This window comes from Aulonocara sp. 'chitande type north' Nkhata Bay, linkage group LG22 (assembly GCF_057382095.1).
Source record: "Aulonocara sp. 'chitande type north' Nkhata Bay isolate Kocher_YH1m ecotype deep benthic linkage group LG22, A_spYH_male_GT1.1, whole genome shotgun sequence".
NCBI lineage: Eukaryota > Metazoa > Chordata > Actinopteri > Cichliformes > Cichlidae > Aulonocara > Aulonocara sp. 'chitande type north' Nkhata Bay.
In genome coordinates, this window is record NC_141364.1 from 3752776 (window position 1) to 3777955 (window position 25180).

At 41.5% G+C, this 25180-nt stretch overlaps 1 pseudogene; it reads right to left on the reverse strand.

Annotated features, from left to right (window-relative positions):
- Positions 1–710: 710 nt before the first annotated feature.
- On the reverse strand, positions 711–23669 carry LOC147303226 (Ig kappa-b4 chain C region pseudogene; annotated as a pseudogene).
- Positions 23670–25180: the final 1511 nt, after the last annotated feature.

Consider the following 25180-nt stretch of genomic DNA (forward strand, 5'->3'; position numbering starts at 1 on the left):
TATTTAGTAACAGTTTTCCTGTATAATATCACTATAAAACAATATCCTGTAAATGCTACCATGGTATCAAAATTCACAACACAATGACAGTTATGACATGTTGTGTTTCAGGTGATTTTACAGAAAAAAAACAAAACAAAATAACGTACTGAATACTTTTAACAAAAAAACTCTGTATATTAAATGACTTCTTAAAATACCTACCCCAACACTGATCACGAGAATAGACTCATTCTTATACAGCGCTTTTCTGCTCCACCTGCTCAGTGTTTTATACAACAAACTGCAACATGCTGAAACATTTCATTACACAGCATGCAATGAATTTGCATAAATGTAATGTCTTTAATATCCTGCTTAGTAATGGCAGTGTCTCTCAATTCCCCTTCGCACTTACTCTTTAACATAAACTTCGCTTTACTTCATGTATTGAAAGTGACTTAATTCTACTGACTCATATTGACTACAGATAGCACACTGGCTTCCAATTAGAACCGTGGAAATCATTATTTAGAGTTTAATATTGACATCACCACAAAATTAAGACAAACACTCGATTCTTATTTAATATAGATATTTTTTTATTCTTTAAAACTTTAAACAAACTTTCAACTTTAAACAAAGCAATGAAAAATGAGAGAAGAAATTGGAAAAAAAAAAAAAAAAGCAGTGTGAAAGTAAGACCAGCATGAAAGTCACAGTTAGTCAGGTCAGGACTGGGGACACTGGTCTCTCCTCAGTGGCTCTGAGACCAGAGCCTGGCAGCCCTGGGTGGCCTCACAGGTCACAGAGCCCACCTTCATCCAGCGGTCTGCAGGGAGCCTCAGGGTGCTGCTCCAGCTGTAGAGGCCGTCGTTCTGCAGCACCACGGGGCTCCTGCTCTCCTCCCAGCTGATGCTGCCACTGCCATCCACCTTCCAGGACAGACTCCAGTCTGAGGGGAAGCCCTTGTTGGCCAGACATGTGATTGTTGCAGTCCCCTGCTGTAGCTCCTCACTGGAGGGGGGCAACACTGTCAGGACGGGACGGGTATCACCTAGGAGACACCAATCAGCTTAGAGCACAGGGAGCACACAGCTGTCAATCAAACCACAGACAGTCGGACACCTTTACTGTAAGAGCTGATTTTCTCCGTTAAGAAGTTTCTGTCAGGTGTTTTTTCTGCTCCACCAGTCATTCACTCACACATTGTTTCACTTCCCTTTAAGAAACCTCTCATGCATATCAGCACAGAGAGAATCATCACACAGTTTGAGCTGAAATATGTTCAAACTACACTGGAAATAAAAGAAGCAGATGTGGAAACATTTACAAAACAAGTTTAAAATCATCAATATTGTACATGACTGACATTAATATTAACTGGAAACAAATAAATAGAATAAATTAATTAATTCAGCGACACAAAATCCACTTCATGTATATCTAAAACAATTTTTAAAATTCACACAAACTCAAAGTAATTTCAAACAATACTTGAAAGTTTTTCTTCTTTATATTATTGTTAGATTTTTTTTCAGTTTAATTTGACTGAAATGTAGACATAATATTTTGACAGAGCAGATCTGAATTATCCTCCACGACACAAGAGGATGATAAAAAATTCCAGCATCAAACTTATTGTAAAGCTACGTGCTTTTCTCTTAAAATCAGAAGAGAAATTGTTAAATGCACTTTAATAAAAAGACAGTATTTGATAGTAAACCAGAATAAACTTACGTCCAACTTGCAGTCTGGTTCCTCCACCAAAAGTCCACCACAGTGATACAAACTCATTGAGGCGCCGTACAAAAACCTCTGACTGTAGAGAGACACGGCTCTCTGACTCTGAAACAAACAAACTCAACAAAATCATTCACTGTTTGCACAGCAGCCACGACTCAGCTGATGTGACTTCTTCAAATACCATCATACAATGTTAGTTTAAATACAGTTCAATCCATGAGCTTTTGGACGATCACATTTTTTTGTCCTGTCCCGTTCGGCAATGAAGCAATCAGAATTATTGTCTGAAGGCCAAGAAAAATTCTCCACAGATTTATTTTCTCAAGTGTATCATTATGGCTTTGCCATACTGGTCCACTTGATTGATCTTCATTATTTTTTATTTTTTATTTTTTTTAAATGATTAGAATTGGAACAGATATAACCGGGGGATCGTAAAGAGAAAGACAGATAAGAGAAGTTTAAGAAAAGGAGAGGGAAAGAAAAACAGAGGGGAAGAGGGACAGTGAGAAAAGACAATGAAAACCCATAAGATCACCTGCTGGAAGAAAAAGAAGAAAACAAGCAAAAAGAGAACAACACAGTAGGGAGACCACAGCAACAACCTAGATAAGCATAAGTAAGAGTAAATAATAAAGACTGAATGCTACTGAGCAGCACAAAAGACCGACAGCAGACGATATGCTTAGAGGCAGCATCCAAGGAAGACGGTGAGTGTCTGTGCACACCTGTGTGCGTGAGTGCGCTTGTTTTCAAAAGGTTTCTCCATGTAACTATCTAATAGTAATTGCGGGGAGCCATAGCACTGCCCCCCAGGACATGGAGCAAGCACGGAGGACATCCAGGACCCAGACATCTAGATTCCCCCCAGAGCACAAGAGCCCAAGCAGGACCACTGGAGGGACAGCCGCCTCCCTCCTAGAAACAAGCTGGGGAGAGCCCCAGACGGGTGTGTGTGGGGGGGCGGTGAGATGGAGTCTAAGACCCAACCAGACATATAAACTGAAGGAAAAAAATGTCCATCCCGGTTTTCCCTCCAAGGCACGAGCGATAAGCAGAGTTCTGTCCTTTCCTTCTAAGATTCCTAATTATTTAAAGTAACACTCAGGTATGCCATTCAGCGTGTTAGTACGAGCTCGGGAGCAGCTTGGGAGAACAAGAAAACAGAGACTGCTTTAGGTTGCCTTCCCAATCGACTCAAAGGTTTATTTAGTACATAACAGCTTATATAGAGGAAAAAAAAGGTTCGTGTGTCAGCTTTCCCAGTTCAAACCGGTACAGACCAAATAAGGAAACGTCTTCCTGCCTTGTGAGCAGAGAAGTATCCTTTGTGTAGTTTATCAGTTCAGCTACAATTTATGATCATCCCAGCAAAATACACTCCTAGACATAGAATACAGAGTTCTTTCATTAGTGAATTCTGAAACGAACCACCTGGCCTTTAACGAGCCTTTTTCTAAGAGATAAAGAAAAAGGGAGGATGGGAGTAAGGAAGTGGTCTCGTCTCTGTGGTATTTTCGACCTTGGCGTACCAGCCTGTGAGTCTTACACATCAATTCTTGGGTCAGAGAGAAAGAGAAAAACAACTATTAAATGGGCCTTATTGAGTAACTCTTTTCTGTATAATATCACAATAAAACAATATCCTGTAAATGCTACCATGGTATCAAAATATCACAACAGTTCCCCCCTTTTATCATGAAATGATAACATAGTATAAAGACAGAATGTAATAACATAATATAAAGACAAATCATAACTGTAACTGGTCCTTCGAGCAAGCTTAATATCAAAAATTCTGAGAGCGTATACATGGTATCACACAACAGACAATAATCATCGAAAACATGCTGCAACGGTTACAAAGGCTACAATTAGTTTCTTCCATCTTCCAAACGTGTCCTGTAGCCACTTATGTAGCCACTGACCGTGACCTGTATTGGCAATTAGTTCTATCTTCAATGCTTCAAGTTTATTCATAGCTTGTGTGAATGGACCGTTAGGAGCGGTATTATTGGGAATGAAAGTACAGCATACATCAACGGTCACTAGACCACAGGTACCGGTCCAATTAACAGGTAAAGCTAATCTAAGGGTATTATTGCACATCCAATAAGCGTGTGGGATTGGTCTGGTCAGGCGCGTGACCATGTGTGATTTAACTAACTCCCCCCAGTCAGTATCATTTAAGACACCCTCTGGGGGAACAATGATCGATTCTGCGCTCGAACTTGAACTGTGTGTGTGTTCCTCCAGATATGATACAACTTCAGCCACAGAGACAGCTAGCCATGTCTCATTACAGCGTGCACCTGGGGAGTCAGAGAAGAATGTGTAGTTATCCTTTGTATAATCTATGTGTGTGTCTGGGCCAGTTAACTTTAGTCTGCGCAGACATATCATACTAGTATTAAAATGGAAAGGGATCTGTCCTAAGGGCAGTGAGGGCTTTAACCTATTCTTGGGGCGTTTCATTGGGGCGCAGGTCCCTGCGGTGTCATTAGATAACTTCAATAATTCGCCTAATGGAGTCTCAGGGTTAGTTGGTGTGTGTGCGTGTCTAAGTAAGCAGTCGAGAGGGCTCAGAGTCAACTGTAAAGTGTCTTTAAGGAGAGCATTATCTCTGCCGATTTTCTCTAGTCCCTCAGTGAGGGGGAAACCGGATATGGGGTATCCTACTATTACCTGTTCTGGATTAGCCTTTGAACAGACATAACAGTTACTGTTTCCTAAGTCACGAGCGGCTGTTCTGGCATTTTCATACCAGGAGTTGACTCCTGTTCTAGAGGGCGCATAAGATGGTTTATTAGTGGCGTCTATGTTGCTATTTACTGATTTTAGGGAGCGTAATGAGTGCATTAAGTAGGTGTCTTGCAAAATAGAGCATGAGGTATAGTCAGCAAAATATGACCTGCAGAAATGTGAACATGGTTGCAGTCTACAACACGAAATAGCAAAGAAAAATCCTAAGGTTAATGCGATAGATATGATAAATAACCTAAATATATAAGAAAAACAGTTCTTCAGTCGTCTCCTGGCCTGGTCCCAGGTTCGAGAGACACAGAATAAGCGTCGTGTGATGACAATGGGCATTTCATTTTCTCCATTATCAGGATGGAATGAGTCTAGCTTTATCAGGTTAGACATCATGTGGTACTTCCGGCTTTCTGTTCCTGCTGGATGTTTGAGTACCTTGTTGTTGTTCTTTCAGACGTTGTGTGTTAATCAGTGATTGCGTGTGTGTATGTACATTGGATCCGGGCGCTGGCTCGCCTGAGATGTCATCTACCCGTGTGTGTTTATTTGTTCTTGTTCCTGGCGCTGGCCCGCCGGAGATGTCATCTGCTTGATCCGACGCCTGAGATGGTCCGATTGGGCTGGTCTTAACCCTGCTGGCATGAATCCACTGAGGTTGTCCGTCTGTGAGGATGCTGGTTCTTCGTCACTGCCAGTACAGTCTGGGGCTGGAACACGCGCGGCCTCCCAGAGTGTCCTTGGTTTTAGCAACTTCTCCAACACGCATCTCCTTGTCTCCACTGGTGGAACTGTGGAGGGGAAAGGCTGAGAGAGACAAACTTTCTGATAGTTATTATTCAGTTTTTCTACCAGGTTGTGAACATCAGTGGACAATGCAATATACATCACCTTCTACTAGCGGTGCCCCTCTGGAAGCTGACCATGGTGTTGGGAATAGTCTTATTTCAAATGGAGATAATTTGGTTACTGCAGATGGAGTCATTCTAATCTCACAGAGGACTTGAGGAAGTAATTTGACCCAGGTCATTAAAGTTTTAGCACACTTTTGAATTACTTCTAATGTGAATGAAGATCCTCTATCACTGTTAATCTGGTGAGGTATTCCGAATCTGGGTATTATTTCATTGCTCAACTTTTGACAGACTACTTCTGCAGTTTCTTTTGAGGTTGGATAAGCTTCTACCCATTTACTAAATTGATCCACTATTACCAGTAAGTACTTGATGCTTCCTTGTGCTGGCATATGTGTGAAATCAATTTGTAATGTATGAAATGGAAAATCTGGTTGTGGTAAATGCTGATGTTTTGCTTTTGAGCTACCTACATTAGTTCGCGCACATGTTAGACAGGTTGCTAATATGCTTTTTACTGCATGTGATGTTTTCTCAATTACAAATCTTAATTTTATTGCCCCTATTACCCCTCTTTGTCCGACATGACTCACACAGTGAAAATGTCGGGCAAGGACTGGCATCAGGGAATATGGGAGGGCAATCAAACCCTTAAGATTTTGTATAAGCCATCTCTGTCATCTAAGGTACAGTCATTATTCTCCCAATAGGTGTAATCACATGCAGAGGCTTGCTCTTGTATGAATTTTAAATCAACATTTGTTTCTAAATAGTCTGGGAGTGTAACAAGTGGCAGCTGTAGGGGCACAGATAATACTTCCTGCGGAGGTGGGAGCTGCAGCCTTGGCTGTCACGTCTGCTAAGGCATTACCTGTTGCTTCGTCTGTGTCAGCTGTACTGTGTCCTTTCGTTTTTACAACTGCAACGGCCGATGGTAACTGTATAGCCTGAAAAAGTCTTTGAACAAAATCAGAATTTAGCAATTTATTTTCCATCAGCAGATCTAAATCCTCTTTGTCTCCACAATGTGCCAAAGTCATGCACAACGCCAAATGCATAGCGGCTGTCTGTGTAAATTGTCACATGCTTATCCAAATGGAGCTCACAGGCGCGTATTAAAGCCATGAGCTCTGCTTTTTGTGCTGAGTGAAATGGTAATGAGTGAGCCTCTAGTATGATGTCAGGCACTGTTACCACTGAATAGCCACAAAGAAATGAGTTGTCTCTCGGCCTTGAACAGGACCCGTCCACATAAACCGTGGCTGAGTCTGGGATAGGTGTTTGCTCTAAATCTGGACGTGGTGCTGTGGATTCCTGTATACGTGTCATGCAGTCATGATCGTCAAGCCTGTCTGAGCCATCCTGTCGGTCAGAAGAACACAGCATAGGATCAATAAATGTGCTGGCGAATCAGGTGTGCTGCTCGCTTTTATAGTGAGATTTGCATATGTTGTGTAGTTATGTTTGCTAGAATGGTCGTGACCTGGTGATTGGTGTGTAGAATAGTGTCATGTGAGAGTGTGAGCTTCTCGCAGTCCCTTATCATGATAGAGCAAGCTGCTACTGCCCTCAGGCAGGCCGGCATTCCCTGAACAATTCAGGCAGCACCTTTGAGTGGCGGAGGTCAGCACTCCCTGTAATGCATTGAAAGAGGCAGTCATTTCTGTGGACCACAGTATTCGAGGAGGCTTCTCTTTTTTACAACAGTCACGCAGAATGTGGTCATGAAAAGAACAGTCTGGTATCCACTGTCTGCAATAGTTCACCATGCCCAGGAAGGACAACATTTCCTACTGTGTAGTGGGACGAGGGACGGAGGTCACAGCTTTGACCCTGTCTGTAGTCATGGAACGTTTTCCGTGAGACAGTGTGAATCCCAAATATTGAACAGAAGTCTGACAGTACTGCATTTTCTTTGCTGATGCTTTGTGGCCAGTCTTTTGGAGGTGCTGGAGAAGCATGTGTGTAGCAGTTTGACATAGTTTTTCACTTTCAGCACAGAGGAGGAGGTCATCCACATGTGGATCAGGGTGCAGCCCTGGAGGAGTGAAGCACCATTGAGAAAGCAGCAGAGCTGTCTATCATGCCTTGGGGCAAACGAGTCCAAGTGTACTGCTTATTTCTATGTGTGAATGCAAATAACAGCTGTGTGTCTTCATGCACAGGTACTGAGAAAAAGGAGCGGAGCATAAATCCACCACGGTAAAATGTGTATGCAATGCATGTCAATATGCTGTGAACATCTGAAACGAGAGGTGGCAGAGGAATGTTGACTGCATTAATTTGCCTTAAGTCTTGTATGAAACGCCATACGCCAGGTTTGTTAGGCTTTGGCACAGGATTGACAGGAGTGTGGGCTTTATTACTCCTGTAGTCAATAAATCTCCTATCATGACATCTAGGGCTGCGGCTTTTTCGGCAGAAATGGGATGTTGCTTGACATATACTGGCTTGTTGTGTTTTAATAGGTGTACGTGATAAAGTGTACAGTCAATAAATCCTATATCATTCTCACTTTTTGACCATAATGTCATATTCTGGTATTCAGCTGGCAACGTAAGTGCAGAAATAGTACAGTGGATAGGGTAGGTTAGATCTATGTGTCGACATGGTGTAGTTATGTCATAACCTATGTCTGAGTTATGTGACAAAATCACTGTTTGACCTTAGAGAAACAAAAGTGTGGCTCCCAGTCATGGGATTACCTGGTAGTGGCGTCTGTACACGTTTTTTTGGCACAGTGTGTGACATGGAGTACCGGACAAAAAGGATGTTGAGTTCATTCTCTGCTGAGGGTCCAGCTGACACAGAGGATGTTCCTTCTCCATCATGTCGGTACATAGGGCAGAGAAAACATAAGCTGTTATCAGTGTCAGCAAACATTTCACCCTTTATGTTAAATGAAATACACAAATTCATTTTTGCTCTGGGTGTCTGCGGCTGCTGGAAAACTGAGCTAAATTTGCACCTCTAGCTTGTCCAACAGTGCATAAAGCGTTTTATGAATACTAGGATAGATTCATCAGGCTTCTGTTTACACATAGTTACTGCATTTAAGTCAATTTTGTCTCTGGACATTGTTAGCAGGAATTTCTTTAGATTCTTAAAGAAATTGGTGATTTTGTCATTATTTACCCACAAAAACTCTGCAGTTGTGGATGCTTTATCATGCTTTGGATCTAATTCACCTCTCTCTCTTATGAGTTGTGACTCGGTTACTCCAGGAATGCATTGACACAATATGTACCTGTAATCCGGACCACCCAAATGGTGATATCTGGTACTTCTCTGTAGTGCAGAGACAAAGGCTGTAGGATTTTTAAGAGGATCGGGAAGCTCTTTAATAGTTGTCACTAATTCTGAGATTTTAGGGGGCTGAATACAACACTGATCTCCTATTATCATAAAGGGGTAAGTGTCATTGACGTCACTAGATTTTGGTTCTGTTTGTTTACTACCGCGAGTGTTGGCGTGAGGACCTTTGTCATTCCGGCTTTGTTTTTCCTTTTTTCCTTTTAGATAAGTCTTTATTAAAGTTCGGGTAACAGGTATTTCTTTAGCTACCTCTAAACCTCTAGCTACGATATCGTGGCGTTTCATGTGGGTGTCTATCGTGGACACTGCCTGATGCAAAAGTTTTTCTTCATAGTCGTCTAAATTGTTTTCTCATAAGTTCCTCACATTCTTCTTTCAAAAGTTTTTCTCTTTTTTTATGTTCTGCTAATTCTTCCTTGCGGCGTATATATTGTTTTTCCTGATCCTGTTTAATTAGGTGTCTAAGATCCGTTGCATGTGATTCAGATTTTTCGTCGCTTTCTTTTGAGCTGGTTGGATCAGAATGCTGACATCGTTTGCGTGCAGCTGCTACAGCGACTATTAATTCGGTCTCATCGTAATGAGGTGGGGCTGTAGGCTGAACGGCTGAACATGCAAGACTAGCTTTTCCTGCGGTAGGTTTATGTTCTTTGCTAGAGCCTGCACTAGTTTTATTTGATGTTAAAGCATCTACACCTGGTTCCGGTCCCTTTTTCCATAGTGGTAACATTTGATGTATCACGTCGCGGCATTCTGTCATATATTTTCTACAGGACTTTTTAAGCAGACTACTTTTCTTATCACAAATGATATTCAACATTTCTACTGACCTGTTTTCTGGCGATAATCGTTCGGGATAGGGCTCCGAAAAGAAATTAGAATGCATTGAACTTACAGTCCGTAAGTTGTAAACAAAGTCGGTCACATAAGCACTTCCGCATGTTCTGGATACGTGATCATGGACGTCTTCACCGATTCGCGGACGTAGGTTACACGTAACCGGAAATGGGAGTTGTACTGAACCGTTATTTGAGACTTTATTTTGTATTTTATTAATTTTTGGTTTTACAGGTACTTTAGATTTTTTATCGGACCTGTCTGTGGTCTTTGAATAATTCTGACCCATGTTCAGTGATTTCCAGAGGGGTTTACACGCTAGGAGGATTTAGGTTAGTATTTTCGCTGCGGCACAGCTGAGGTCACTTTAAATTTATTGCTAGCAATTTTTGTTTGGGTGAGCAACTCTCACTTAACAACAGGCAACTTCCTGTGTCACTTTTTGGTGAGCAACTTCTCACTTAACGAGCAACTTCTCGCAAAACAACAGGCAACTTCCTGTGTCTTTCTGCTTTTAATTTACTGCTTTTAACCCTTGAGACCCGTTTTTTTTTTTTTTTTTTTTAACAAAATTAAAATATTCAAGACAACAGGCAACTTCCTGTGTCCACCAACACCACACAAGGGTTAATTTACTTTATTCGGGGACTGAGGAAGTCGTCAGTGTATCTCTCTGGATCACTAAGTGAAACTTCGTCAGCATATCCCGTTTTTTTTTATGGATCGATCACTGAGAGAGGTATAATACGGTCTTTATATAAATATGAAAGACGCATATTTACCTTCTGTCAGTCCATCCCACTTCTGACGCCAAATTGAAGGAAAAAAATGTCCATCCCGGTTTTCCCTCCAAGGCACGAGCGATAAGCAGAGTTCTGTCCTTTCCTTCTAAGATTCCTAATTATTTAAAGTAACACTCAGGTATGCCATTCAGCGTGTTAGTACGAGCTCGGGAGCAGCTTGGGAGAACAAGAAAACAGAGACTGCTTTAGGTTGCCTTCCCAATCGACTCAAAGGTTTATTTAGTACATAACAGCTTATATAGAGGGAAAAAAAGGTTCGTGTGTCAGCTTTCCCAGTTCAAACCGGTACAGACCAAATAAGGAAACGTCTTCCTGCCTTGTGAGCAGAGAAGTATCCTTTGTGTAGTTTATCAGTTCAGCTACAATTTATGATCATCCCAGCAAAATACACTCCTAGACATAGAATACAGAGTTCTTTCATTAGTGAATTCTGAAACGAACCACCTGGCCTTTAACGAGCCTTTTTCTAAGAGATAAAGAAAAAGGGAGGATGGGAGTAAGGAAGTGGTCTCGTCTCTGTGGTATTTTCGACCTTGGGGTACCAGCCTGTGAGTCTTACACATCAATTCTTGGGTCAGAGAGAAAGAGAAAAACAACTATTAAATGGGCCTTATTGAGTAACTCTTTTCTGTATAATATCACAATAAAACAATATCCTGTAAATGCTACCATGGTATCAAAATATCACAACATAAACATAGACAAAGCTCTTCATAAAACATGCCTCATCCACAGACATTCGTATAAACACTAAATCCTATGCCTGAGTGCTTTCTATCTAGCATTGAGACAAATGTTCAGCATTTTACTCTCACCAGTCAGAGAGTCTAAAATATTTGAAACTGTAGCCTTTTGTGTTTGTCACTGATCAATATCTGAGTAATATTATTCATAATTAGGCACTAACGCACATGGTGTCTTGATGCACGCTCAATCATCCAGGTAAGTAAAACCCACAAGGTTGATTCTGTTCATCTGGACGCAGCGTTTTCAGGGGGAGAAACGTTTCGTCACTCATCCAGGTGACTTCTTCAGTCTCAGCTGACTGCAGGTTTCTCCAACCTTAGAAACAGTACATTTGCATAATGACTGAAACCAGCCCACTGAAGGACCAATGGGCTGGGAGGTCAGTTCCTTGATCATTAATATGCAAATTCTCATGACCATTAATCAACAGCCACTGATCAACGGCCATGAGTAACACACATGGTCTGGTGCAAAGATTCAGTATAAGTTCTGACGATGTGCTGCTTATGTTTTTATGCTGTAATCTTTATAGTGTAGTACAGAGCACGATGAAGAAATGATGACTTTTCTTCGTGCAAATATTTACCAACTGTATTACCAGATTTTAAGTACGTCACAGAATAGCCTGCCCAATCCTCACAACCAAAGCTTGCTCAGCATAAGATGCACAATGTAAAACTTTAAAAAAATGCTTTTAAAAATAATCAACAAAACACAAATTGTTGATTTTATGAATAACTCAATGGATTAATTAAAAAGAGAAAGAGGAAAAAAGATGAAATTACAGCAGACAGAAATACCAAATCACTGATTCTTGAACACAGAGTAAACCTTTTATAATGGACAAGGGCATTTCCATGATTTCCATAGAGAGGCACTTTGCATCAGCAGCACCATGCTCCAGTGCTCTGGGAGAGTTTATAGTCCTGAGAGTTGAACACTGGATGACTGACAGCTGTCCTTCATCACAACAGAAGCCACAGAAATCCTCCTCATCAAAAACATGACTTTGATCTGCGTCCTCATCTGGACTCTCCTCTGCTGCTGCTTCACAGGTAAAGTCCAGAGAATCAAACTCCTCTCCTCTATCAACATCTGTCCCTCTGAAATGAAGCCCACAAAACCATGAAGCTGCTTTATGTTTTTGTCTCTGTGTCCTCAGAGTCCAGAGGACAGATCACAGTGACTCAGCCTGGAGCAGTGAGCTCTGCTGTGGGAGGAACTGTGAGCATCAAGTGTAGGACCAGTCAGGATGTTCGTGTTTGGAGCAACAACCATCTTTTAGCCTGGTACCAACAGAAAGATGGAGGAGTTCCTAAACTGCTCATTTACTATGCTAGCACTCGACAATCAGGGATTCCAGCTCGTTTTACAGGCAGTGGATCAAACTCTGACTTCACTCTGACCATCAGTGGAGTCCAGGCTGAAGATGCAGCAGTTTATTACTGTCAGAGTGATCACTACATTAACAGCCAGTATGTGTTCACACAGTGAAAAGCCATCATACAAAAACCTCTCTCAAGTGCAGAGACTGATACAGTTGACTGAGTACACACACTCAAAGAAATACACTGGTTTTCATATCTTAGTGAGGATATCTAATTGACATGATGCTTTTCCTAACTGCTTACTATAACCTTAACCATCAAAAGTGAATGCCTAACTATAACCTAACTGTAACCCTGACACTAAAACCACTTTTTGAGACTCAAATGCCTTTAAACTCGTTTGGGACGAGCGTTTTTCCCCATAAGTGACTGTTGTTCTCCACAGTATAGTGGCATGCCACACGTGTAACGCACATTACAAAAAAAATCAAAAAAACAAAAAACAAAACATGTGGGGAACCTCCTCCAGATGTCACTGTTGGTGTTTCTGGAGTCAACAAACATAGTGTGTATTATTTCATCAAAAGAAGTTTATTGGTCTCCATCACCCTCAGATTTACAACCAATCCTGGAGTAGATGAAGGTAATGACATGTTCTGTTACCAACAGAAAAATGGTGAAACTCCTAAAAAGCTAACTTATAATGCTGACACTTGAGCTTCATGACCTTTGACCTCACTCACACTTCACAGAGGTTTTAAGTTTCTTGGAACCTTATCCCAACTTCACATAAATAGGATTGTTAGAAAGGTGTAAAAGTACACAACACACACGATGATTGTGCTCACTATTATTGCGTTTTACTGACAGTTATGAACTCAAGGAACACAGTCTGTTCCAGTCCAGCTCTCCCCGTCCCCGCTCGACTCTGTCTTCACTATATAGAGAAACAGAAAGAGACAGCGTCATCAGTCAGTTGCCACCACCTGTGGCTCACCTGCCTCCCGGTACCGCCCCCTTGAGCTCACTGTACCACTCCTCCCCTGCAGATGAGCCAAGGACCACACCTCCGCCACAGAAGGCAAATCAAACATACTGTGACCAGGAGATATTTTATTTTGTATTTTTATGATCACAGTTATAATTAGAAGTATCAATCATTAATCATTTACCATTGTGGAATCTGATGACAGTATAATCTTTGTTTTATGTCTATGGTAATCTGAGTAAAGATTAATGTATGCAGGTTATCATCATTGTAATCAAGTTTCAAATGGTATCCACAGCATTGTATTCACCGTCCATAACTGGAGGGTCTAGCAGGACCTTGTTCTAATTCATTTGCAGGCCTACATCAGAACATGCACATAGAGAGTTATGTAAACACGCACGTTCACCCTTATTTACACAGGGAGGTCATGTCAGGACATTCTCTAGTTGGACACACAGGCTCACCGAACTGCACAACATGACATGTCACACACTTGGTTTTCTCTAAAGTATCATCTGATGTTTGTATAAGGAGAACTTTGGACTATGGGGAGACTGTTATCATTTCCAGTAAGGTCTAACTGTGTGATGTCATCATGGGTTACATAAGGACGGGGAGCTGTCCACTCTTTGGAGATCTGTGGCTGTACGCTTGTCTTCCCATGCTTCTGTCTTAGAAGCATGTAATAAAATCACTATGTTTGTCACCTACACGGACTCGGCTGTTTTTCCTTCTTACCCAAACTGAACCAGACGTAACAACTTGGTGCCGAAACTCCGGTTGGGGGAGAGGGGAGCTTGCAGCTATCGTGTGGGTGACAAACAGGGGCGGAGGCCAGCAGCCTATCTGAGTGACGCCAGGCGACATAAGAAAAGGTGAGTGCCACCTGTTGATTTTTATCCAAAGGCGCTATATTGGAAGTTAAAACTAAATTTAATTAAATAATATTCACTCAGTATGGGCTTCTGGCGTTGGTCCATGGTGATCTTGGGGTAATTAGTGTTAAAGGTAGGGAATAGTGAACTGAGTAAATGTATTGCTGTTTATTTTGAGAATGAACTGTTGAGTTAAGAGGTTATGTGTTTAAGTTAATACGGTTTAAGGTGTGTGGAAACAAATAAATACGGTTTAAGAGGTTTAAATGTGGGTTGACTGGGAATGCCAGCCAGTCAATCGGTAGTGTAGGGCATTTGGTTTTAATTGGGTAGCAAAAACGCGGTTTTGGGCTTCAGATAATTAAACGGGGGGGCTGAGAGCTCACCGTGAGGCTTTTAAAACAAGTATATTTATTTAGGACTGGAGACGCGGTCTCCTAGGAATGCAGTTCGTCCAGCAGGTGGCACTGACCCCTAATCGCGGACGCGTGGTTAGGTTTTAGCCCGGAGTTGGCCTTCCGCGGGGATTCGGACTCCCGTCAAAAAAGGCTAGACAATCAATGGGTGATTGTCTTATACTGCATTTTTTGATCGACAGGGTCGCGGACCCGGCCGTGACCTTTTAACGTGGCTGCCTTGTGAGTTTTAAGTATAGCTGAAGGCGTGGGTTTGATACTAGCGCCAGAGGTGGAGCTCCTTTCCAGCTGCGGGAAACGGTTATAAATTAAGTAGAATTCAGTAATGTGACCGTTTTCAAGGCGGCGTACTTGAAACGTTAATTGACCAGCAAGGGCGCGGCCCTGGGCTATAGATGCTTATAAATCAGTCTAAAGTATAGGAACACCGCTAGAGAAATAAACGAGATAAGTGGTTCTGGCATGCGGTGTGTTTATACGGGCCCGTGTGTATATTGTATATAAATTACCCGTGTGTGTGTGTGCATTTAAAAGTGTAAATTGTATAAACTGTCTTGTGTTGTTGAATTTCTTCTGTGTGGATCCAGAGTGTGAAAAAACGATTTGATTTGAGAACTTTGTGTGATTGCTGGGAGATTTTTTAGTTGGGTCGTATTTCTTCTCTACCTGGAAAAGGCAGAGATCTGTGCTTCATTTGATGTTGTGTAAATAAAGCTTTTAAAAGTTGGTTGAGTCTCTCGTATAAGGAGGGAAAACGGTGCATGGTAGATTGTCTGGATTATTTTTCTATGTGAAAACTTTGTAGTTGTTAGGGAAGTGAATGTGAGAGTGAATTTTCGCTGGCTTTGCGTGCTTAAAACTGTTGCAGTGGACGTTTGTGAAGTTTTGTTGTGAAAGGACGATTAGAGTGTGTGTGTGTGTGTAGGTGTGTCTGTGAGAGAAAGACAAGGTGGGGGCCGAGTGCTGTGTGTGTGTGACTTTCTGCATGACAGAAGAGGAGAAGTAGGTCAGTTGATTTTCTGTGAAATAATAATAGTCAAGAAAAAAGGAAAACAATAAAGTGTGGAAGTGTGAGTGAGATATTGTCTCTGACTGGGGAAGCAGTGAGAGTAGAGGTCACCTTATTCCCCTGCTGGACACAAGAGAGAACATGATTTGGAGTGTTGTGGAGGAAAATGATTAGTAATAACATCAAGCAGTTTATGTGTTTGCAGTCAAGAACATATGAAATTTTTACTTGTGGGGTTTAAAGTTAGTAAAGAGTTAAATCAACCCTCCTCAAGAGTTCAATAATTTAGGCAGTTATGTTTATACGAATACTAAATGTATGTTTAGTGTCCTCATACAGGTGTTTTTTCTTAACCTGGAAACCTGAGTACGGAAGCAGAAGACAGGCCAAGCTTTGGCTAAAAATTCACGGCTGGACACCAGAGTTGTCCCCACCCCTCCCGGAAAAAAAGAGAGAATGTAGTTTTAGGCAGGTTTTTCTCGCTGAACTGCTCTGGGTGCTGTGTCCCTGAATCTCACCAGTGTTAACCTCTGGCGGAAGACATGGAGAAAAGGAAAAGATGTTCCTGGTAAATGACTGAAACAAATAAAACCACACACAACCAGAGAAAGGTATGAGAAGTGCGAGGAACAGACACATGTGCGTGTTAGAGAAATGCCTCATTTGAGAAAAAGTTAAATTAACCCATACACTGCATTTCGTTGCCCTGTACCTGTGCATGTGCAATGACAATAAAGTTGAATTCTATTCTATTTTATTCTATATACAGACGCACCCATACATGCAATGAAGAAACAGCTTACATACATGTGCACGTACATGCAAGATTAAAGTAGCGACACTTAACATACACCTGTTTTTAAATGATATAGTTTATACACTACTGACAAAAGACTCTCTGGGTTGCAGGACGACAACTTAACGTTAAAAGACAAAGACACTGGTCTGATGATTAAGTGAGGATACGACAAATTTAGTGGTTAAAGTGGGATATGTTTTTGTTGAGTGTTTAAGACAAAGGACTACTGAATGGTAGAAAATTCCTTTTTAGGTTTCTAAACAGGATCTTAAGAATTTTAACACGTACCTGTGTTGTCCTGTCAACTTGGGGGGTTATGAGTTGATTATATGGTGAGAAAAAACAAAAAAAGGGGGGAAGGGAGATCTCGTTGTTTCTCCCCTCTCGGGATAACACAGCCAACACAGCACAGCCAACACAACATCATTTTCCTGTTCGCCTGTTTTGTTTTGTTTTTGTTTTTTCTGAAAGCCGAAGCTGACCTGGACTCCTACCCTCCCCTCTACCATCGTTGCCCTCTCCGCGACCATCTTTGACCCTTTGACCCCTGAAGGCCACACCAGCTGGACTCATAACAACAACTTGAGGATGTCAACAGTGCTGCAGAAAACAATCTCATGCAGCGGAGATGGAGAACGCTAAAGCTTCAGCTGACAGAGCTGTGACGAGACACACATTAAGCCCGGAGGAAAAGGGAGGGTGAGCAAAAGAATGCTGACCTCTGAGAAGAGCCGAACAGCAGAGCTGCAGAAGGCCGTGGAGCAAAGTAAGGACAACATAAACAGACTCCAATCTGACGTGGAAGGAAAAGACTCTGAGGTTTTTGCCTTCAGTAAGAGCTCAAGGCATCGGAGCAGAAATTGAGCATGGCTCCGGAGGAGCTGGCTGCTAATTGAACTCATCAGTCAGACTTGGAGTTTCACGTACAGGACTTGTAATCAGGCGGAAGCTTGCTGGAGCAGGAGGTCGTCAGACTTGACGCAAAGTTCCAACAGCAGGAGTAAACCCTGAAAGAGCTACAGAAGCAAAAGGGTCAAGTTACAAGGAGAAGATGCAGGCAGCTGCAACAACGGATGAAAACAGACCCAAAGAGGAGGGGAGGACCCCAGGGCATGCGTCAGGCCGCTGGTTTACCCAAACAACAGAGCAGGAAGGTGATGAATACAAACACACAAACACACACTTCTGCATCCGCCGACTTAGAATGAAGAGAAACACACACATGAACACTTATGCACTCGTTGAGTGAGTGAAAACTGATATACACCCATGCACCAAAATCAAAATGTTGATTCAATTCACTAAGAAGTGACACACAATGCTCCAGCTGCTGCAATGAAGAATGCTTTATTAACAAAGGCTCAATGCTGCACACAACAAATCCAAATACAGAATCTGTTACAATAATAAGCCCAGAGGGCATTTGTGTGGTCTGGGGAGCAGAGTCCAGAGCGGTTTGGTTATGAAAACGATGCCCGTGCGAGATATCTGGGGCTTAAGGCCTCGACTCAATTGTTTACTGTACACTAAAAAGAAAAGAAAACAGCCTGAGCAGTGGTGCAGAATGAAAACGATGAATTAACAGTGTGAGTCTTATTTCAGAGCGCCACATCATTGTGATGGAGATTGAATAGAAGGAGGAACACACGGACAAAGAAGAAGAGAAAGGGGGGGCAGCCCTTGACCCCGATTGCCTGAGGTATTAAAGTTCTGTACTAAATTCTGGTTTCCAGTGTGAGAAAAGTCACGCAGTGCCAGTATTAGAGTTAGGTTGAGTGATGATTCTAAATTACTGTAAGTAAATCATCGTACACCCGTTCAAGTTTCATGATAACGGGGATCTAGACTTTGTTGAACCCTAGGCAATTTGAACAGGTAAAATTTGAGTGACCAAGTAGCAGTTGAATAAAAGTCATTGAATAAGTGTTGAAATAAACTGGCAGAATTAAGAGAATTAAAACATTTCAAGAGCTCAAATTATTTAATATGGAAACGGTTCTATTTTGTTTCACGAATGCAAAACATATAGGTTTAGGAATAGGAAAAGGTTGAGGTGGTGTTGATTTGACTCTGTGTAGGTTTAGGTTGGTATTTTTATTGATGGGAGGAATATTCAGTGACAAGTCCTAAGACCCGGGCGTTGGTATTTTTGTTTTTGTTATCTTTTATTTTATTTTGTTTTATATTTTGAACAGTGCACTGATTTTTGTTTGTGAATCTTTTCTTTAAGCAGATCTGCACATCGGAAATTACAAGCATTACACGTCGGCGAGAAAATTGTTGCAAGTGAGTTTCTCCACATTAAAATGGGCACAGGAGAAAGCCACTTATATGGGGACAATTAGAAAATGAGAGTCCCTGCCCAAAAAAGGATTCAGCGAGGTAATCCGATCTCAAGTTCTTCTTTTTCTTTTGAAATGACGTCATTTTGCTGAGGGCGGAAATCTAAATGCGGCGATGGTTTCCACTATCAGCAAAGAAAGAAAAATGGATGAATGAATGAATGGATGAAAGACTGGAAATAAAACAAACGGACTGACTGGTAAAAGCTGACAAGACTTGACTACGACTTAAGGTTAATCTCCACCGAGATAGAACAAGAGGGTGGATGAATTTATGTGTGATTCTTTTACAGGAAATGTTTTTATAGCATCTATGGGATGTGGATGGCTGACTACGGTCAATATGCTGCTAATGTTTGCTTTGCTTTGGTGAGAAGGGTGCAGTAGAAAACAGACAAGTGACATGAAAACAAGTAATAATAACAAATAACTAATTTGGGGACAGTTTAACCTAGAGCCCACTAACTGGCCATTAGGGGCTCTCTCTCTCTCTCTCTCTCTCTCTCTTGGAGTAATATTGCCAAAGGGTGAATAAAGCAAATTGCGGCAATAATAGTGATTTAATGATTGGAAAAACCTGAACATGATACTTGTCTGTTGTGCTGAATCGTTTATTACTCTTATGATTTGCAGGTGGTTGTAAATAAGCTGTTTACTTTAACAGGTTTGCTTTTTAGCTGAATTGCAAAATACAACTAGAACGATTAATTGAGATTAATCGCAACTAACCTGAAACTGAGGAGGTTCTATATAAGGAAGAATTAAAACAGGTATAAAGTGCATTTGATCTTTAATTGCAGGTGTGACCATGAAGATTTTTGGTACAGATTGCAGGTTGTTGCTCATTATTGAAGTGTGCTCATAAAGGCAAAAGCTATATAGGGGGTCTATGATTTGGTTTGTGTTTTAATAATTTAGGTATGGCAAAATTAAAGGTTTCTAGACAATTTAGGGAACGAGTGAGAAGCATAAATAGATGATCAGAAACTGAGTACTAGACTTAAACTTAAGTTAGAATTAAGAATGCCCAATTTGTTTGAGGTCTGTTGTTCACTTTTATACACACATTGCAAATGTGCTTATAAGGAGCTGGCACTTAGTCTGTGAAGGTCAAAAGCTTCATCCAACAACGGATCGGATTGATATATTGGAGCTATTGACTTCACGTGCAGAGGGTTAAGTGCATGCACGCTTGCACACATAGGCATAGCATAGGATTGGAATAAACAAAGTCAACAACATTAGGTTAGGAGAGCCAGCGCAGGAGAGGTGTTGGCTTTCTGTCTCTTGCAGAGAAGGGAACAGACACCAGACGGGGACACGGAGATATGGGGACCCTTCACAGCAACTGGGGTCAAGTGTCATGGCCTTGGGGCTCCTTGAGAAGATGGATCCCATAACCACAGCGATAACCAGGAAGGGGTTGGCGAAAACTAGGAACACCAGAGACCAACGAGGTTCGAGAGGCTTTTGGCAAAAAGGGGGACACGGCGGTGACAACGGACATCAAACACACAGATCTTTGTTTGAATAATCCCTAGATCTGTGTAACGACTGAAGGGTGGTCTACCCCGGAAGTCGAAGAAAGAAGAATCCGAGGGCGTTTCTTCACTCCAAGAGGAGGTGGTAAAGGGGCCTGAAGCGTGACAGGCTGGAACTCGAGTCTGAAGCTAAAAGAACAGCTGGGTTGTGGGATAATTGGAAAACAACGGAGGTGTTGGGGTTGATAAGCGTCATAACGTGTTTGTTTGGTTTGGAGACAAATCCTGGTGTGAGTTGGGCTGGCAAGCCAGCCCAAAGAGGAGGAATGTGACCAGGAGATATTTTATTTTGTATTTTTATGATCACAGTTATAATTAGAAGTATCAATCATTAATCATTTACCATTGTGGAATCTGATGACAGTATAATCTTTGTTTTATGTCTATGGTAATCTGAGTAAAGATTAATGTATGCAGGTTATCATCATTGTAATCAAGTTTCAAATGGTATCCACAGCATTGTATTCACCGTCCATAACTGGAGGGTCTAGCAGGACCTTGTTCTAATTCATTTGCAGGCCTACATCAGAACATGCACATAGAGAGTTATGTAAACACGCACGTTCACCCTTATTTACACAGGGAGGTCATGTCAGGACATTCTCTAGTTGGACACACAGGCTCACCGAACTGCACAACATGACATGTCACACACTTGGTTTTCTCTAAAGTATCATCTGATGTTTGTATAAGGAGAACTTTGGACTATGGGGAGACTGTTATCATTTCCAGTAAGGTCTAACTGTGTGATGTCATCATGGGTTACATAAGGACGGGGAGCTGTCCACTCTTTGGAGATCTGTGGCTGTACGCTTGTCTTCCCATGCTTCTGTCTTAGAAGCATGTAATAAAATCACTATGTTTGTCACCTACACGGACTCGGCTGTTTTTCCTTCTTACCCAAACTGAACCAGACGTAACAATACCCATTTTGTCTCTCTCTGTTATGGACACAGATGTACAGATTTGTATATAGAGTAGCATGAAAAACTCAAATGTAAGCACTCAGTAAGGTGCAGAAAAGTGCTGAACAATCATAAATTCTAAACAATCAGTTGTTTGTTTCTGCTCATTAAATTCTGTAAGAATTAGAAATGTGAAGGTCCCAAGTTCAGTCTTAGGATTTTACCTCCAACAGCAGCTTTTATCCAGGTACATGTTCTTGAACTTAAAGTGTCCGTGATGATAACAGAGATTCTATCATGATGGGTTTTATTACTTAATTTTATTCATTTGAATAAAGCTGGAATTCAGTTGTGTAATTGTTTGTAATTCATGATTAAAAAAACATCAACAGCAGTGAACAACGATGCTTGATCTGCCCCACTGTTACATGTCACATGGTTGTGATCATAGCTACAGAAAGAGGTGTTATAGGTATTGCTGTCAGAGATAACAGCCTCGTTTAAAAGATACTGATTGTGTCTGTTTGTGTTTTATAAGAAGTCCTTTGAAGCAAAGAGCAGTGACTGTACCTCCACATGTCTGAGCTCCTCACTCTCTGAGACTAAGCTCAGCTACTCTACAGCATGAACCTGTGACCTCGTTAATTCATATTTTTAATTAATCCAGATATATCCTTACTAAATATTATGATAAACATGTGAATCCATCAATGAACCATAAAACAAAACATTTAAATAATAGAAAAAATTTTGGAATAAGAATATTCTGAAGAACAAACTGATATATCTGCTCAATACTACGATGGATTGAATCATTCCTGATAAACAGCATCGTCAGATTGATTCAAGTAAGTCGGAGCATTTCCATAGAGAGGCACTTTGCATCAGCAGCACCATGCTCCAGTGCTCTGGGAGAGTTTATAGTCCTGAGAGTTGAACACTGGATGACTGACAGCTGTCCTTCATCACAACAGAAGCCACAGAAATCCTCCTCATCAAAAACATGACTTTGATCTGCGTCCTCATCTGGACTCTCCTCTGCTGCTGCTTCACAGGTAAAGTCCAGAGAATCAAACTCCTCTCCTCTATCAACATCTGTCCCTCTGAAATGAAGCCCACAAAACCATGAAGCTGCTTTATGTTTTTGTCTCTGTGTCCTCAGAGTCCAGAGGACAGATCACAGTGACTCAGCCTGGAGCAGTGAGCTCTGCTGTGGGAGGAACTGTGAGCATCAAGTGTAGGACCAGTCAGGATGTTCGTGTTTGGAGCAACTACCATCTTTTAGCCTGGTACCAACAGAAAGATGGAGGAGTTCCTAAACGTCTCATTTACCTTGCTAGCACTCGACAATCAGGGATTCCAGCTCGTTTTACAGGCAGTGGATCAAACTCTGACTTCACTCTGACCATCAGTGGAGTCCAGGCTGAAGATGCAGCAGTTTATTACTGTCAGAGTCAGCACTACATTAACAGCCAGTATGTGTTCACACAGTGAAAAGCCATCATACAAAAACCTCTCTCAAGTGCAGAGACTGATACAGTTGACTGAGTACACACACTCAAAGAAATACACTGGGTTTCATATCTTAGTGAGGATATCTAATTGACATGATGCTTTTCCTAACTGCTTACTATAACCTTAACCATCAAAAGTGAATGCCTAACTATAACCTAACTGTAACCCTGACACTAAAACCACTTTTTGAGACTCAAATGCCTTTAAACTCGTTTGGGACGAGCGTTTTTCCCCATAAGTGACTGTTGTTCTCCACAGTATAGTGGCATGCCACACGTGTAACGCACATTACAAAAAAAATCAAAAAAACAAAAAACAAAACATGTGGGGAACCTCCTCCAGATGTCACTGTTGGTGTTTCTGGAGTCAACAAACATAGTGTGTATTATTTCATCAAAAGAAGTTTATTGGTCTCCATCACCCTCAGATTTACAACCAATCCTGGAGTAGATGAAGGTAATGACACGTTCTGTTACCAACAGAAAAATGGTGAAACTCCTAAAAAGCTAACTTATAATGCTGACGCTTGAGCTTCATGACCTTTGACCTCACTCACACTTCACAGAGGTTTTAAGTTTCTTGGAACCTTATCCCAACTTCACATAAATAGGATTGTTAGAAAGGTGTAAAAGTACACAACACACACGATGATTGTGCTCACTATTATTGCGTTTTACTGACAGTTATGAACTCAAGGAACACAGTCTGTTCCAGTCCAGCTCTCCCCGTCCCCGCTCGACTCTGTCTTCACTATATAGAGAAACAGAAAGAGACAGCGTCATCAGTCAGTTGCCACCACCTGTGGCTCACCTGCCTCCCGGTACCGCCCCCTTGAGCTCACTGTACCACTCCTCCCCTGCAGATGAGCCAAGGACCACACCTCCGCCACAGAAGGCAAATCAAACATACCCATTTTGTCTCTCTCTGTTATGGACACAGATGTACAGATTTGTATATAGAGTAGCATGAAAAACTCAAATGTAAGCACTCAGTAAGGTGCAGAAAAGTGCTGAACAATCATAAATTCTAAACAATCAGTTGTTTGTTTCTGCTCATTAAATTCTGTAAGAATTAGAAATGTGAAGGTCCCAAGTTCAGTCTTAGGATTTTACCTCCAACAGCAGCTTTTATCCAGGTACATGTTCTTGAACTTAAAGTGTCCGTGATAATAACAGAGATTCTATCATGATGGGTTTTATTACTTAATTTTATTCATTTGAATAAAGCTGGAATTCAGTTGTGTAATTGTTTGTAATTCGTGATTAAAAAAACATCAACAGCAGTGAACAACGATGCTTGATCTGCCCCACTGTTACATGTCACATGGTTGTGATCATAGCTACAGAAAGAGGTGTTATAGGTATTGCTGTCAGAGATAACAGCCTCGTTTAAAAGATACTGATTGTGTCTGTTTGTGTTTTATAAGAAGTCCTTTGAAGCAAAGAGCAGTGACTGTACCTCCACATGTCTGAGCTCCTCACTCTCTGAGACTAAGCTCAGCTACTCTACAGGATGAACCTGTGACCTCGTTAATTCATATTTTTAATTAATCCAGATATATCCTTACTAAATATTATGATAAACATGTGAATCCATCAATGAACCATAAAACAAAACATTTAAATAATAGAAAATATTTTGGAATAAGAATATTCTGAAGAACAAACTGATATATCTGCTCAATACTATGATGGATTGAATCATTCCTGATAAACAGCATCGTCAGACTGATCCAAGTCAGTCAGTTCATTTCCATAGAGAGGCACTTTGCATCAGCAGCACCATGCTCCAGTGCTCTGGGAGAGTTTATAGTCCTGAGAGTTGAACACTGGATGACTGACAGCTGTCCTTCATCACAACAGAAGCCACAGAAATCCTCCTCATCAAAAACATGACTTTGATCTGCTTCCTCATCTGGACTCTCCTCTGCTGCTGCTTCACAGGTAAAGTCCAGAGAATCAAACTCCTCTCCTCTATCAACATCTGTCCCTCTGAAATGAAGCCCACAAAACCATGAAGCTGCTTTATGTTTTTGTCTCTGTGTCCTCAGAGTCCAGAGGACAGATCACAGTGACTCAGCCTGGAGCAGTGAGCTCTGCTGTGGGAGGATCTGTGAGCATCAAGTGTACGACCAGTCAGAATGTTCAAAACTCTCAAGCTTTAGCCTGGTACCAACAGAAAGATGGAAAACCTCCCAGACGTATCATTTACTACACTAGCAATCGTGATTCAGGGATTCCAGCTCGTTTTACAGGCAGTGGATCAAAGTCTGACTTCACTCTGACCATCAGTGGAGTCCAGACTGAAGATGCAGCAGTTTATTACTGTCAGAGTTATCATGTTATCAACAGTCAGCATGTGTTCACACAGTGAAAAACAGTCGTACAAAAACCTCCCTCAGTCAGACTGAACAGAAACTGAAGT